This window comes from Peromyscus maniculatus, chromosome 1 (genome assembly GCF_049852395.1).
Source record: "Peromyscus maniculatus bairdii isolate BWxNUB_F1_BW_parent chromosome 1, HU_Pman_BW_mat_3.1, whole genome shotgun sequence".
NCBI classification, from domain to species: Eukaryota; Metazoa; Chordata; class Mammalia; order Rodentia; family Cricetidae; genus Peromyscus; species Peromyscus maniculatus.
The window spans coordinates 69645641-69661980 of NC_134852.1; the positions used below are offsets into that span (position 1 = coordinate 69645641).

The following is a 16340-nucleotide window of genomic DNA, read 5'->3' on the forward strand; positions in this document are numbered from 1 at the left end:
TACAGTGGGAAGCGGGCAACTGGCTCTGGGATGGATGGGTGGGCCTGGCTCGTCTCAATGGGCAGATCAGATCACATCTGCCCTCTCACCACTCCTGTTCTGCCCTCACCCTCCAGCATGCCATGCCACATCTGTGCCAGGTTTCCACCAGGGTCTCAGAGCTTGTCCTTGCCCTGGTTCCCTCCCTCCCTCCGTGCCCTTTCAGATCTCCTTGGACCCTCTCTGAAATCAAATCACCAGTGTCGGCCTGACCTACACATCAAGGAGCTTCAATGCAGGCAAGCAGACTCTTCCCGAAAAAAGAAAAAAAAAAAAACCCAAGGGCCATCTCTGAGCACCTCAATCCTCTAACACTCTGCACTGGGGTCATTAAACAGGGCAAGCTCTACTTGCTGTCTCAAGCTCAAGCTGCTGAGGACGCAGCTCTGGCCATGCTCACTAGCAACCCAAGCCTCCCGCCTCCCATCAAATCATCTCTGACAACCAGGTGGGAAACGCTACCCAGGAATTCTGCATCCTTCTCCTGCTAGAAATGCTAGATCCCGAGGTCAAACCGCCTAAAGTCTCCTCTGAGGACTTCACCACAGGCAATGGCAGGCACTCTGGCTCAACCAGATCTCCTCTCTCACTCTCTCTCTGCCCCCTTCTGTCTCTTTTTTTGTCTCTTTCTCTTTCTCCTGATTTCCTCTCTGTCTCTGCCCCTGTCTCTGGATTGATGCCACCCTCTGTCAGTCTGTCTTCATGGGACAGACCGTGTTCAAGAGCGCTGCCATTTTTGACTGCAAGCAAGAACACTGCATCAACACACTGTACCTTATGTGGGACGCCAAGGGCTAGCCAGAGAGCATGGCACCTCCCAAGACAAGTTGCAACACACAAGGTCTCCAGTGACCAGAAATGCATGCACCCTTGCAAGCCAAGTCGCTTGGGCACCCTCCACTGCCCATGAGCAGAGCTCTCAAGACAGTCTTGATCTACAGCCTGGGCCCCACAGTGCAATTCCTACGAGGAAGGGATCCCTAGCCGGCCTCCAAACAGGCCTTCCTGGAAGTATCACACCCTGCTGAAGACCACTCCGCAAAATAGGTGTCTTTCCTAGCTTTGAGATAGGCTTGAGCCAAGACGGGTGCTCCACTACCATGGGTGGAAGAAAAGCACTCTCACACCTGTCTCCTCCACCAGGAGGCCAGCAGTCTGACCTTAGCGCTCCCCGGTCAACCTAGTCCACCAAAGGCCTCCAGCGTGCAGATTTCTACACAGGTCAGCACGCCTGTTTCAGGTGGGTGTCCCAAGCTAGCATATTTCTAGAGTGCCTACAAGTGAGCCCAAGGTCCAGGGTCCCATGTCTAGCTGTCAGTCTGGCTTGGGAGAGTGGGGATGGCTGCTTGCTTGCCAGCACGCCCCATATATTCGCTTTTCCCCATGCCCCTGATGGCTAGCAGAGTGGGGGAAAGATCAAGCCCATGGCAAGAGAGTCTGGCTACTGCTGGAGGGGGGCAGGAGCAGCGGAGTGGTTCTCAGGCCTGTGTCTGACTCCCAGAGGACTTGTGTGAGCCAAGGTGCCAGACCTCAGTTTCGATGGAGCGGCGGTCCTGAGTTTTCACTCATTTTGTTCAGCTTTTCCAAGGAATGTTTGACTGGAAATCATCATCGATCCAAGCACGCTGGAGTGCCCTGGCAGAGGGATTTTCAGGGCACTCAGGACAGGGTGGGTGTTGGGGAGTGCGAGAAATACCAAGACATGCCCCGTCTTTGTGCAGGTGGCAACGGGACTCTGCATAGAAATGGGAAGCAACTGGAGGACCTAAGTCTGCTCCAGGTGCGGACAGGCCCGGGATGCAGGGATGGTAAGTCCTCGCAGCACCACCAAGACCCCAGGATCCTGAGCACCTGGGACAAGACATGGGAGGCTCACCTTGGGCCTCAGGCCTTCTCTTGCAGGTCACCAACACCAAGCAACTTCACTTGAGGCTCACTGTTTCAGGTGCCATGAGTCCTGGGCAAAGGAAGCTGGGCCATTCTCTCCGCACTATGGCCTTGCAGGCCACGCAATGCCACACTGTGAAGACATCAAAGCACATGCCAACATTACAGTGGGAAGCGGGCAACTGGCTCTGGGATGGATGGGTGGGCCTGGCTTGTCTCAATGGGCAGATCAGATCACATCTGCCCTCTCACCACTCCTGCTCTGCCCTCACCCTCCAGCATGCCATGCCACATCGGTGCCAGGTTTCCACCAGGGTCTCAGAGCTTGTCCTTGCCCTGGTTCCCTCCCTCCCTCCGTGCCCTTTCAGATCTTCTTGGACCCTCTCTGCAATCAAACCACCAGTGTTGGCCTGACCTACACATCAAGGAGCTTCAATGCAGGCAAGCAGACTCTTCCCGAAAAAAGAAAAAAAAACCCAGGGCCATCTCTGAGCACCTCAATCCTCTAACACTGTGCACTGGGGTCATTAAACAGGGCAAGCTCTACTTGCTGTCTCAAGCTCAAGCTGCTGAGGACGCAGCTCTGGCCATGCTCACTAGCAACCCAAGCCTCCCGCCTCCCATCAAATCATCTCTGACAACCAGGTGGGAAACGCTACCTCGGAATTCTGCATCCTTCTCCTGCTAGAAATGCTAGATCCCGAGGTCAAACCGCCTAAAGTCTCCTCTGAGGACTTCACCACAGGCAATGGCAGGCACTCTGGCTCAACCAGATCTCCTCTCTCACTCTCTCTCTGCCCCCTTCTGTCTCTTTTTTTGTCTCTTTCTCTTTCTCCTGATTTCCTCTCTGTCTCTGCCCCTGTCTCTGGATTGATGCCACCCTCTGTCAGTCTGTCTTCATGGGACAGACCGTGTTCAAGAGCGCTGCCATTTTTGACTGCAAGCAAGAACACTGCATCAACACACTGTACCTTATGTGGGACGCCAAGGGCTAGCCAGAGAGCATGGCACCTCCCAAGACAAGTTGCAACACACAAGGTCTCCAGTGACCAGAAATGCATGCACCCTTGCAAGCCAAGTCGCTTGGGCACCCTCCACTGCCCATGAGCAGAGCTCTCAAGACAGTCTTGATCTACAGCCTGGGCCCCACAGTGCAATTCCTACGAGGAAGGGATCCCTAGCCGGCCTCCAAACAGGCCTTCCTGGAAGTATCACACCCTGCTGAAGACCACTCCGCAAAATAGGTGTCTTTCCTAGCTTTGAGATAGGCTTGAGCCAAGACGGGTGCTCCACTACCATGGGTGGAAGAAAAGCACTCTCACACCTGTCTCCTCCACCAGGAGGCCAGCAGTCTGACCTTAGCGCTCCCCGGTCAACCTAGTCCACCAAAGGCCTCCAGCGTGCAGATTTCTACACAGGTCAGCACGCCTGTTTCAGGTGGGTGTCCCAAGCTAGCATATTTCTAGAGTGCCTACAAGTGAGCCCAAGGTCCAGGGTCCCATGTCTAGCTGTCAGTCTGGCTTGGGAGAGTGGGGATGGCTGCTTGCTTGCCAGCACGCCCCATATATTCGCTTTTCCCCATGCCCCTGATGGCTAGCAGAGTGGGGGAAAGATCAAGCCCATGGCAAGAGAGTCGGGCTACTGCTGGAGGGGGGCAGGAGCAGCGGAGTGGTTCTCAGGCCTGTGTCTGACTCCCAGAGGACTTGTGTGAGCCAAGGTGCCAGACCTCAGTTTCGATGGAGCGGCGGTCCTGAGTTTTCACTCATTTTGTTCAGCTTTTCCAAGGAATGTTTGACTGGAAATCATCATCGATCCAAGCACGCTGGAGTGCCCTGGCAGAGGGATTTTCAGGGCACTCAGGACAGGGTGGGTGTTGGGGAGTGCGAGAAATACCAAGACATGCCCCGTCTTTGTGCAGGTGGCAACGGGACTCTGCATAGAAATGGGAAGCAACTGGAGGACCTAAGTCTGCTCCAGGTGCGGACAGGCCCGGGATGCAGGGATGGTAAGTCCTCGCAGCACCACCAAGACCCCAGGATCCTGAGCACCTGGGACAAGACATGGGAGGCTCACCTTGGGCCTCAGGCCTTCTCTTGCAGGTCACCAACACCAAGCAACTTCACTTGAGGCTCACTGTTTCAGGTGCCATGAGTCCTGGGCAAAGGAAGCTGGGCCATTCTCTCCGCACTATGGCCTTGCAGGCCACGCAATGCCACACTGTGAAGACATCAAAGCACATGCCAACATTACAGTGGGAAGCGGGCAACTGGCTCTGGGATGGATGGGTGGGCCTGGCTTGTCTCAATGGGCAGATCAGATCACATCTGCCCTCTCACCACTCCTGCTCTGCCCTCACCCTCCAGCATGCCATGCCACATCGGTGCCAGGTTTCCACCAGGGTCTCAGAGCTTGTCCTTGCCCTGGTTCCCTCCCTCCCTCCGTGCCCTTTCAGATCTTCTTGGACCCTCTCTGCAATCAAACCACCAGTGTTGGCCTGACCTACACATCAAGGAGCTTCAATGCAGGCAAGCAGACTCTTCCCGAAAAAAGAAAAAAAAACCCAGGGCCATCTCTGAGCACCTCAATCCTCTAACACTGTGCACTGGGGTCATTAAACAGGGCAAGCTCTACTTGCTGTCTCAAGCTCAAGCTGCTGAGGACGCAGCTCTGGCCATGCTCACTAGCAACCCAAGCCTCCCGCCTCCCATCAAATCATCTCTGACAACCAGGTGGGAAACGCTACCTCGGAATTCTGCATCCTTCTCCTGCTAGAAATGCTAGATCCCGAGGTCAAACCGCCTAAAGTCTCCTCTGAGGACTTCACCACAGGCAATGGCAGGCACTCTTGCTCAACCAGATCTCCTCTCTCACTCTCTCTCTGCCCCCTTCTCTCTCTTTTTTTGTGTCTTTCTCTTTCTCCTGATTTCTCTCTCTGTCTCTGCCCCTGTCTCTGGATTGATGCCACCCTCTGTCAGTCTGTCTTCATGGGACAGACCGTGTTCAAGAGCGCTGCCATTTTTGACTGCAAGCGAGAACACTGCATCAACACACTGTACCTTATGTGCGACGCCAAGGGCTAGCCAGAGAGCATGGCACCTCCCAAGACAAGTTGCAACACACAAGGTCTCCAGTGACCAGAAATGCATGCACTCTTGCAAGCCAAGTCTCTTGGGCACCCTCCACTGCCCATGAGCAGAGCTCTCAAGGTAGTCTTGATCTACAGCCTGGGCCCCAGAGTGCAATTCCTACGAGGAAGGGATCCCTAGCCGGCCTCCAAACTGGCCTTCCTGGAAGTATCACACCCTGCTGAAGACCACTCCGCAAAATAGGTGTCTTTCCTAGCTTTGAGATAGGCTTGAGCCAAGACGGGTGCTCCACTACCATGGGTGGAAGAAAAGCACTCTCACACCTGTCTCCTCCACCAGGAGGCCAGCAGTCTGACCTTAGCGCTCCCCGGTCAACCTAGTCCACCAAAGGCCTCCAGCGTGCAGATTTCTACACAGGTCAGCACGCCTGTTTCAGGTGGGTGTCAAAAGCTAGCATATTTCTAGAGTGCCTACAAGAGAGCCCAAGGTCCAGGATCCCATGTCTAGCTGTCAGTCTGGCTTGGGAGAGTGGGGATGGCTGCTTGCTTGCCAGCACGCCCCAAATATTCTCTTTTCCCCATGCCCCTGATGGCTAGCAGAGTGGGGGAAAGATCAAGCCCATGGCAAGAGAGTCTGGCTACTGCTGGAGGGGGGCAGGAGCAGCGGAGTATTTCTCAGGCCTGTGTCTGACTCCCAGAGGACTTGGGGGAGCCAAGGTGCCGGACCTCAGTTTCGATGAGAGCGGCGGTACTGAGTTTTCACTCATTTTGTTCAGCTTTTCCAAGGAATGTTTGACTGGAAATCATCATCGATCCAAGCACGCTGGAGTGCCCTGGCACAGGGATTTTCAGGGCACTCAGGACAGGGTGGGTGTTGGGGAGTGCGAGAAATACCAAGACATGCCCAGTCTTCGTGCAGGTGGCAACGGGACTCTGCATAGAAATGGGAAGCAACTGGAGGACCTAAGTCTGCTCCAGGTGCGGACAGGCCCGGGATGCAGGGATGGTAAGTCCTCGCAGCACCACCAAGACCCCAGGATACTGAGCACCTGGGACAATGCATGGGAGGCTTACCTTGGGCCTCAGGCCTTCTCCTGCAGTTCACCAACACCAAGCAACTTCACTCCAGGCTCACTGTTTCAGGTGCCATGAGTCCTGGGCAAAGGAAGCTGGGCCATTCTCTCCGGACTATGGCCTTGCAGGCCACGCAATGCCACACTGTGAAGACATCAAAGCACATGCCAACATTACAGTGGGAAGCGGGCAACTGGCTCTGGGATGGATGGGTGGGCCTGGCTCATCTCAATGGGCAGATCAGATCACATCTGCCCTCTCACCACTCCTGCTCTGCCCTCACCCTCCAGCATGGCATGCCACATCGGTGCCAGGTTTCCACCAGGGTCTCAGAGCTTGTCCTTGCCCTGGTTCCCTCCCTCCCTCCGTGCCCTTTCAGATCTCCTTGGACCCTCTCTGCAATCAAACCACCAGTGTCGGCCTGACCTACACATCAAGGAGCTGCAATGCAGGCAAGCAGACTCTTTCCGAAAAAAGAAAATAAAAAAAACCCAGGGCAATCTCTGAGCACCTCAATCCCCTAACACTGTGCACTGGGGTCATTAAACAGGGCAAGCTCTACTTGCTGTCTCAAGCTCAAGCTGTGAGGACGCAGTTCTGGCCATGCTCTCTAGCCAACCCAAGCCTCCCGCCTCCCATCAAATCATCTCTGACAACCAGGTGGGCAAAGCGACCCCCGGAATTCTGCATCCTTCTCCTGCTAGAAATGCTGAGATCCCGAGGTCAAACCTCCTAAAGTCTCCTCTGAGGACTTCACCACAGGCAATGGCAGGCACTCTGGCTCAACCAGATCTCCTCTCTCACTCTCTCTCGCCTACTTCTGTCTCTTTTTTTGTCTCTTTCTCTTTCTCCTGATTTCTCTCTCTGTCTCTGCCCCTGTCTCTGGATTGATGCCACCCTCTGTCAGTCTGTCTTCATGGGACAGACCGTGTTCAAGAGCGCTGCCATTTTTGACTGCAAGCGAGAACACTGCATCAACACACTTTAACTTATGAGGGGGGCCAAGGGCTAGCCAGAGAGCATGGCACCTCCCAAGACAAGTTGCAACACACAAGGTCTCCAGTGACCAGAAATGCATGCACCCTTGCAAGCCAAGTCGCTTGGGCACCCTCCACTGCCCATGAGCAGAGCTCTCAAGGCAGTCTTGATCTATAGCCTGGGCCCCAGAGTGCAATTCCTACGAGGAAGGGATCCCTAGCCGGCCTCCAAACAGGCCTTCCTGGAAGAATCACACCCTGCTGAAGACCACTCCGCAAAATAGGTGTCTTTCCTAGCTTTGAGATAGGCTTGAGCCAAGACGGGTGCTCCACTACCATGGGTGGAAGAAAAGCACTCTCACACCTGTCTCCTCCACCAGGAGGCCAGCAGTCTGACCTTAGCGCTCCCTGGTCAACCTAATAAACCAAAGGCCTCCAGCGTGCAGATTTCTACACAGGTCAGCACGCCTGTTTCAGGTGGGTGTCCCAAGCTAGCATATTTCTAGAGTGCCTACAAGAGAGCCCAAGGTCCAGGGTCCCATGTCTAGCTATCACTCTGGCTTGGGAGAGTGGGGATGGCTGCTTGCTTGCCAGCACGCCCCAAATATTCTCTTTTCCCCATGCCCCTGATGGCTAGCAGAGTGGGGGAAAGATCAAGCCCATGGCAAGAGAGTCGGGCTACTGCTGGAGGGGGGCAGGAGCAGCGGAGTGGTTCTCAGGCCTGTGTCTGACTCCCAGAGGACTTGGGTGAGCCAAGGTGCCGGACCTCAGTTTCGATGAGAGCGGCGGTACTGAGTTTTCACTCATTTTGTTCAGCTTTTCCAAGGAATGTTTGACTGGAAATCATCATCGATCCAAGCACGCTGGAGTGCCCTGGCACAGGGATTTTCAGGGCACTCAGGACAGGGTGGGTGTTGGGGAGTGCGAGAAATACCAAGACATGCCCCGTCTTTGTGCAGGTGGCAACGGGACTCTGCATAGAAATGGGAAGCAACTGGAGGACCTAAGTCTGTTCCAGGTGCGGACAGGCCCGGGATGCAGGGATGGTAAGTCCTCGCAGCACCACCAAGACCCCAGGATCCTGAGCACCTGGGACAAGACATGGGAGGCTCACCTTGGGCCTCAGGCCTTCTCTTGCAGGTCACCAACACCAAGCAACTTCACTTGAGGCTCACTGTTTCAGGTGCCATGAGTCCTGGGCAAAGGAAGCTGGGCCATTCTCTCCGCACTATGGCCTTGCAGGCCACGCAATGCCACACTGTGAAGACATCAAAGCACATGCCAACATTACAGTGGGAAGCGGGCAACTGGCTCTGGGATGGATGGGTGGGCCTGGCTTGTCTCAATGGGCAGATCAGATCACATCTGCCCTCTCACCACTCCTGCTCTGCCCTCACCCTCCAGCATGCCATGCCACATCGGTGCCAGGTTTCCACCAGGGTCTCAGAGCTTGTCCTTGCCCTGGTTCCCTCCCTCCCTCCGTGCCCTTTCAGATCTTCTTGGACCCTCTCTGCAATCAAACCACCAGTGTTGGCCTGACCTACACATCAAGGAGCTTCAATGCAGGCAAGCAGACTCTTCCCGAAAAAAGAAAAAAAAACCCAGGGCCATCTCTGAGCACCTCAATCCTCTAACACTGTGCACTGGGGTCATTAAACAGGGCAAGCTCTACTTGCTGTCTCAAGCTCAAGCTGCTGAGGACGCAGCTCTGGCCATGCTCACTAGCAACCCAAGCCTCCCGCCTCCCATCAAATCATCTCTGACAACCAGGTGGGAAACGCTACCTCGGAATTCTGCATCCTTCTCCTGCTAGAAATGCTAGATCCCGAGGTCAAACCGCCTAAAGTCTCCTCTGAGGACTTCACCACAGGCAATGGCAGGCACTCTTGCTCAACCAGATCTCCTCTCTCACTCTCTCTCTGCCCCCTTCTCTCTCTTTTTTTGTGTCTTTCTCTTTCTCCTGATTTCTCTCTCTGTCTCTGCCCCTGTCTCTGGATTGATGCCACCCTCTGTCAGTCTGTCTTCATGGGACAGACCGTGTTCAAGAGCGCTGCCATTTTTGACTGCAAGCGAGAACACTGCATCAACACACTGTACCTTATGTGCGACGCCAAGGGCTAGCCAGAGAGCATGGCACCTCCCAAGACAAGTTGCAACACACAAGGTCTCCAGTGACCAGAAATGCATGCACTCTTGCAAGCCAAGTCTCTTGGGCACCCTCCACTGCCCATGAGCAGAGCTCTCAAGGTAGTCTTGATCTACAGCCTGGGCCCCAGAGTGCAATTCCTACGAGGAAGGGATCCCTAGCCGGCCTCCAAACTGGCCTTCCTGGAAGTATCACACCCTGCTGAAGACCACTCCGCAAAATAGGTGTCTTTCCTAGCTTTGAGATAGGCTTGAGCCAAGACGGGTGCTCCACTACCATGGGTGGAAGAAAAGCACTCTCACACCTGTCTCCTCCACCAGGAGGCCAGCAGTCTGACCTTAGCGCTCCCCGGTCAACCTAGTCCACCAAAGGCCTCCAGCGTGCAGATTTCTACACAGGTCAGCACGCCTGTTTCAGGTGGGTGTCAAAAGCTAGCATATTTCTAGAGTGCCTACAAGAGAGCCCAAGGTCCAGGATCCCATGTCTAGCTGTCAGTCTGGCTTGGGAGAGTGGGGATGGCTGCTTGCTTGCCAGCACGCCCCAAATATTCTCTTTTCCCCATGCCCCTGATGGCTAGCAGAGTGGGGGAAAGATCAAGCCCATGGCAAGAGAGTCTGGCTACTGCTGGAGGGGGGCAGGAGCAGCGGAGTATTTCTCAGGCCTGTGTCTGACTCCCAGAGGACTTGGGGGAGCCAAGGTGCCGGACCTCAGTTTCGATGAGAGCGGCGGTACTGAGTTTTCACTCATTTTGTTCAGCTTTTCCAAGGAATGTTTGACTGGAAATCATCATCGATCCAAGCACGCTGGAGTGCCCTGGCACAGGGATTTTCAGGGCACTCAGGACAGGGTGGGTGTTGGGGAGTGCGAGAAATACCAAGACATGCCCCGTCTTTGTGCAGGTGGCAACGGGACTCTGCATAGAAATGGGAAGCAACTGGAGGACCTAAGTCTGTTCCAGGTGCGGACAGGCCCGGGATGCAGGGATGGTAAGTCCTCGCAGCACCACCAAGACCCCAGGATCCTGAACACCTGGGACAAGGCATGGGAGGCTTACCTTGGGCCTCAGGCCTTCTCCTGCAGGTCACCAACACCAAGCAACTTCACTCGAGGCTCACAGTTTCAGGTGCCATGAGTCCTGGGCAAAGGAAGCTGGGCCATTCTCTCTGCACTATGGCCTTGCAGGCCACGCAATGCCACACTGTGAAGACATCAAAGCACATGCCAACATTACAGTGGGAAGCGGGCAACTGGCTCTGGGATGGATGGGTGGGCCTGGCTCGTCTCAATGGGCAGATCAGATCACATCTGCCCTCTCACCACTCCTGTTCTGCCCTCACCCTCCAGCATGCCATGCCACATCTGTGCCAGGTTTCCACCAGGGTCTCAGAGCTTGTCCTTGCCCTGGTTCCCGCCCTCCCTCCGTGCCCTTTCAGATCTCCTTGGACCCTCTCTGAAATCAAATCACCAGTGTTGGCCTGACCTACACATCAAGGAGCTTCAATGCAGGCAAGCAGACTCTTCCCGAAAAAAGAAAAAAAAAAAAACCCAAGGGCCATCTCTGAGCACCTCAATCCTCTAACACTCTGCACTGGGGTCATTAAACAGGGCAAGCTCTACTTGCTGTCTCAAGCTCAAGCTGCTGAGGACGCAGCTCTGGCCATGCTCACTAGCCAACCCAAGCCTCCCGCCTCCCATCAAATCATCTCTGACAACCAGGTGGGAAACCCTACCCAGGAATTCTGCATCCTTCTCCTGCTAGAAATGCTAGATCCCGAGGTCAAACCGCCTAAAGTCTCCTCTGAGGACTTCACCACAGGCAATGGCAGGCACTCTGGTTCAACCAGATCTCCTCTCTCACTCTCTCTCTGCCCCCTTCTGTCTCTTTTTTTTGTCTCTTTCTCTTTCTCCTGATTTCCTCTCTGTCTCTGCCCCTGTCTCTGGATTGATGCCACCCTCTGTCAGTCTGTCTTCATGGGACAGACCGTGTTCAAGAGCGCTGCCATTTTTGACTGCAAGCAAGAACACTGCATCAACACACTGTACCTTATGTGGGACGCCAAGGGCTAGCCAGAGAGCATGGCACCTCCCAAGACAAGTTGCAACACACAAGGTCTCCAGTGACCAGAAATGCATGCACCCTTGCAAGCCAAGTCGCTTGGGCACCCTCCACTGCCCATGAGCAGAGCTCTCAAGACAGTCTTGATCTACAGCCTGGGCCCCACAGTGCAATTCCTACGAGGAAGGGATCCCTAGCCGGCCTCCAAACAGGCCTTCCTGGAAGTATCACACCCTGCTGAAGACCACTCCGCAAAATAGGTGTCTTTCCTAGCTTTGAGATAGGCTTGAGCCAAGACGGGTGCTCCACTACCATGGGTGGAAGAAAAGCACTCTCACACCTGTCTCCTCCACCAGGAGGCCAGCAGTCTGACCTTAGCGCTCCCCGGTCAACCTAGTCCACCAAAGGCCTCCAGCGTGCAGATTTCTACACAGGTCAGCACGCCTGTTTCAGGTGGGTGTCCCAAGCTAGCATATTTCTAGAGTGCCTACAAGTGAGCCCAAGGTCCAGGGTCCCATGTCTAGCTGTCAGTCTGGCTTGGGAGAGTGGGGATGGCTGCTTGCTTGCCAGCACGCCCCATATATTCGCTTTTCCCCATGCCCCTGATGGCTAGCAGAGTGGGGGAAAGATCAAGCCCATGGCAAGAGAGTCTGGCTACTGCTGGAGGGGGGCAGGAGCAGCGGAGTGGTTCTCAGGCCTGTGTCTGACTCCCAGAGGACTTGTGTGAGCCAAGGTGCCAGACCTCAGTTTCGATGGAGCGGCGGTCCTGAGTTTTCACTCATTTTGTTCAGCTTTTCCAAGGAATGTTTGACTGGAAATCATCATCGATCCAAGCACGCTGGAGTGCCCTGGCAGAGGGATTTTCAGGGCACTCAGGACAGGGTGGGTGTTGGGGAGTGCGAGAAATACCAAGACATGCCCCGTCTTTGTGCAGGTGGCAACGGGACTCTGCATAGAAATGGGAAGCAACTGGAGGACCTAAGTCTGCTCCAGGTGCGGACAGGCCCGGGATGCAGGGATGGTAAGTCCTCGCAGCACCACCAAGACCCCAGGATCCTGAGCACCTGGGACAAGACATGGGAGGCTCACCTTGGGCCTCAGGCCTTCTCTTGCAGGTCACCAACACCAAGCAACTTCACTTGAGGCTCACTGTTTCAGGTGCCATGAGTCCTGGGCAAAGGAAGCTGGGCCATTCTCTCCGCACTATGGCCTTGCAGGCCACGCAATGCCACACTGTGAAGACATCAAAGCACATGCCAACATTACAGTGGGAAGCGGGCAACTGGCTCTGGGATGGATGGGTGGGCCTGGCTTGTCTCAATGGGCAGATCAGATCACATCTGCCCTCTCACCACTCCTGCTCTGCCCTCACCCTCCAGCATGCCATGCCACATCGGTGCCAGGTTTCCACCAGGGTCTCAGAGCTTGTCCTTGCCCTGGTTCCCTCCCTCCCTCCGTGCCCTTTCAGATCTTCTTGGACCCTCTCTGCAATCAAACCACCAGTGTTGGCCTGACCTACACATCAAGGAGCTTCAATGCAGGCAAGCAGACTCTTCCCGAAAAAAGAAAAAAAAACCCAGGGCCATCTCTGAGCACCTCAATCCTCTAACACTGTGCACTGGGGTCATTAAACAGGGCAAGCTCTACTTGCTGTCTCAAGCTCAAGCTGCTGAGGACGCAGCTCTGGCCATGCTCACTAGCAACCCAAGCCTCCCGCCTCCCATCAAATCATCTCTGACAACCAGGTGGGAAATGCTACCTCGGAATTCTGCATCCTTCTCCTGCTAGAAATGCTAGATCCCGAGGTCAAACCGCCTAAAGTCTCCTCTGAGGACTTCACCACAGGCAATGGCAGGCACTCTGGCTCAACCAGATCTCCTCTCTCACTCTCTCTCTGCCCCCTTCTGTCTCTTTTTTTGTCTCTTTCTCTTTCTCCTGATTTCCTCTCTGTCTCTGCCCCTGTCTCTGGATTGATGCCACCCTCTGTCAGTCTGTCTTCATGGGACAGACCGTGTTCAAGAGCGCTGCCATTTTTGACTGCAAGCAAGAACACTGCATCAACACACTGTACCTTATGTGGGACGCCAAGGGCTAGCCAGAGAGCATGGCACCTCCCAAGACAAGTTGCAACACACAAGGTCTCCAGTGACCAGAAATGCATGCACCCTTGCAAGCCAAGTCGCTTGGGCACCCTCCACTGCCCATGAGCAGAGCTCTCAAGACAGTCTTGATCTACAGCCTGGGCCCCACAGTGCAATTCCTACGAGGAAGGGATCCCTAGCCGGCCTCCAAACAGGCCTTCCTGGAAGTATCACACCCTGCTGAAGACCACTCCGCAAAATAGGTGTCTTTCCTAGCTTTGAGATAGGCTTGAGCCAAGACGGGTGCTCCACTACCATGGGTGGAAGAAAAGCACTCTCACACCTGTCTCCTCCACCAGGAGGCCAGCAGTCTGACCTTAGCGCTCCCCGGTCAACCTAGTCCACCAAAGGCCTCCAGCGTGCAGATTTCTACACAGGTCAGCACGCCTGTTTCAGGTGGGTGTCCCAAGCTAGCATATTTCTAGAGTGCCTACAAGTGAGCCCAAGGTCCAGGGTCCCATGTCTAGCTGTCAGTCTGGCTTGGGAGAGTGGGGATGGCTGCTTGCTTGCCAGCACGCCCCATATATTCGCTTTTCCCCATGCCCCTGATGGCTAGCAGAGTGGGGGAAAGATCAAGCCCATGGCAAGAGAGTCTGGCTACTGCTGGAGGGGGGCAGGAGCAGCGGAGTGGTTCTCAGGCCTGTGTCTGACTCCCAGAGGACTTGTGTGAGCCAAGGTGCCAGACCTCAGTTTCGATGGAGCGGCGGTCCTGAGTTTTCACTCATTTTGTTCAGCTTTTCCAAGGAATGTTTGACTGGAAATCATCATCGATCCAAGCACGCTGGAGTGCCCTGGCAGAGGGATTTTCAGGGCACTCAGGACAGGGTGGGTGTTGGGGAGTGCGAGAAATACCAAGACATGCCCCGTCTTTGTGCAGGTGGCAACGGGACTCTGCATAGAAATGGGAAGCAACTGGAGGACCTAAGTCTGCTCCAGGTGCGGACAGGCCCGGGATGCAGGGATGGTAAGTCCTCGCAGCACCACCAAGACCCCAGGATCCTGAGCACCTGGGACAAGACATGGGAGGCTCACCTTGGGCCTCAGGCCTTCTCTTGCAGGTCACCAACACCAAGCAACTTCACTTGAGGCTCACTGTTTCAGGTGCCATGAGTCCTGGGCAAAGGAAGCTGGGCCATTCTCTCCGCACTATGGCCTTGCAGGCCACGCAATGCCACACTGTGAAGACATCAAAGCACATGCCAACATTACAGTGGGAAGCGGGCAACTGGCTCTGGGATGGATGGGTGGGCCTGGCTTGTCTCAATGGGCAGATCAGATCACATCTGCCCTCTCACCACTCCTGCTCTGCCCTCACCCTCCAGCATGCCATGCCACATCGGTGCCAGGTTTCCACCAGGGTCTCAGAGCTTGTCCTTGCCCTGGTTCCCTCCCTCCCTCCGTGCCCTTTCAGATCTTCTTGGACCCTCTCTGCAATCAAACCACCAGTGTTGGCCTGACCTACACATCAAGGAGCTTCAATGCAGGCAAGCAGACTCTTCCCGAAAAAAGAAAAAAAAACCCAGGGCCATCTCTGAGCACCTCAATCCTCTAACACTGTGCACTGGGGTCATTAAACAGGGCAAGCTCTACTTGCTGTCTCAAGCTCAAGCTGCTGAGGACGCAGCTCTGGCCATGCTCACTAGCAACCCAAGCCTCCCGCCTCCCATCAAATCATCTCTGACAACCAGGTGGGAAACGCTACCTCGGAATTCTGCATCCTTCTCCTGCTAGAAATGCTAGATCCCGAGGTCAAACCGCCTAAAGTCTCCTCTGAGGACTTCACCACAGGCAATGGCAGGCACTCTTGCTCAACCAGATCTCCTCTCTCACTCTCTCTCTGCCCCCTTCTCTCTCTTTTTTTGTGTCTTTCTCTTTCTCCTGATTTCTCTCTCTGTCTCTGCCCCTGTCTCTGGATTGATGCCACCCTCTGTCAGTCTGTCTTCATGGGACAGACCGTGTTCAAGAGCGCTGCCATTTTTGACTGCAAGCGAGAACACTGCATCAACACACTGTACCTTATGTGCGACGCCAAGGGCTAGCCAGAGAGCATGGCACCTCCCAAGACAAGTTGCAACACACAAGGTCTCCAGTGACCAGAAATGCATGCACTCTTGCAAGCCAAGTCTCTTGGGCACCCTCCACTGCCCATGAGCAGAGCTCTCAAGGTAGTCTTGATCTACAGCCTGGGCCCCAGAGTGCAATTCCTACGAGGAAGGGATCCCTAGCCGGCCTCCAAACTGGCCTTCCTGGAAGTATCACACCCTGCTGAAGACCACTCCGCAAAATAGGTGTCTTTCCTAGCTTTGAGATAGGCTTGAGCCAAGACGGGTGCTCCACTACCATGGGTGGAAGAAAAGCACTCTCACACCTGTCTCCTCCACCAGGAGGCCAGCAGTCTGACCTTAGCGCTCCCCGGTCAACCTAGTCCACCAAAGGCCTCCAGCGTGCAGATTTCTACACAGGTCAGCACGCCTGTTTCAGGTGGGTGTCAAAAGCTAGCATATTTCTAGAGTGCCTACAAGAGAGCCCAAGGTCCAGGATCCCATGTCTAGCTGTCAGTCTGGCTTGGGAGAGTGGGGATGGCTGCTTGCTTGCCAGCACGCCCCAAATATTCTCTTTTCCCCATGCCCCTGATGGCTAGCAGAGTGGGGGAAAGATCAAGCCCATGGCAAGAGAGTCTGACTACTGCTGGAGGGGGGCAGGAGCAGCGGAGTATTTCTCAGGCCTGTGTCTGACTCCCAGAGGACTTGGGGGAGCCAAGGTGCCGGACCTCAGTTTCGATGAGAGCGGCGGTACTGAGTTTTCACTCATTTTGTTCAGCTTTTCCAAGGAATGTTTGACTGGAAATCATCATCGATCCAAGCACGCTGGAGTGCCCTGGCACAGGGATTTTCAGGGCACTCAGGACAGGGTGGGTGTTGGGGAGTGCGAGAAA

General features: G+C 54.9%; 1 long non-coding RNA gene and 8 other non-coding genes across 9 annotated transcripts in view; all 9 read right to left on the reverse strand.

Annotated features, from left to right (window-relative positions):
* Nucleotides 1-1564: 1564 nt before the first annotated feature.
* On the reverse strand, nucleotides 1565-1657 carry LOC143271592 (small nucleolar RNA SNORD116). Its single transcript, XR_013048813.1, has one exon. It is a non-coding gene; the product is annotated as a small nucleolar RNA SNORD116 (small nucleolar RNA).
* Nucleotides 1658-3648: 1991 nt separating this feature from the next.
* Nucleotides 3649-3741, reverse strand: LOC143271593 (small nucleolar RNA SNORD116). Its single transcript, XR_013048814.1, has one exon. It is a non-coding gene; the product is annotated as a small nucleolar RNA SNORD116 (small nucleolar RNA).
* A 1992-nt stretch (nucleotides 3742-5733) lies between these two features.
* LOC143271404 (small nucleolar RNA SNORD116) lies at nucleotides 5734-5827 on the reverse strand. Its single transcript, XR_013048624.1, has one exon. It is a non-coding gene; the product is annotated as a small nucleolar RNA SNORD116 (small nucleolar RNA).
* Nucleotides 5828-6091: 264 nt separating this feature from the next.
* The window catches only part of LOC143267106 (uncharacterized), a 53382-nt gene continuing 43133 nt past the window's right edge, over nucleotides 6092-16340 (reverse strand). Inside the window, exons 11-12 of the long non-coding RNA XR_013042032.1 lie at nucleotides 10263-10406; nucleotides 6092-6229 (exon numbers count right to left, since the gene is read on the reverse strand). This is a non-coding gene — a long non-coding RNA (uncharacterized LOC143267106). The remainder of the gene's footprint in view (nucleotides 6230-10262; nucleotides 10407-16340) is intronic.
* Nucleotides 7825-7918, reverse strand: LOC143271405 (small nucleolar RNA SNORD116). The gene has a single exon (XR_013048625.1). It is a non-coding gene; the product is annotated as a small nucleolar RNA SNORD116 (small nucleolar RNA).
* On the reverse strand, nucleotides 9911-10004 carry LOC143271406 (small nucleolar RNA SNORD116). Its single transcript, XR_013048626.1, has one exon. It is a non-coding gene; the product is annotated as a small nucleolar RNA SNORD116 (small nucleolar RNA).
* LOC143271594 (small nucleolar RNA SNORD116) lies at nucleotides 12003-12095 on the reverse strand. The gene has a single exon (XR_013048815.1). It is a non-coding gene; the product is annotated as a small nucleolar RNA SNORD116 (small nucleolar RNA).
* On the reverse strand, nucleotides 14087-14179 carry LOC143271595 (small nucleolar RNA SNORD116). Its single transcript, XR_013048816.1, has one exon. It is a non-coding gene; the product is annotated as a small nucleolar RNA SNORD116 (small nucleolar RNA).
* Nucleotides 16172-16265, reverse strand: LOC143271407 (small nucleolar RNA SNORD116). Its single transcript, XR_013048627.1, has one exon. It is a non-coding gene; the product is annotated as a small nucleolar RNA SNORD116 (small nucleolar RNA).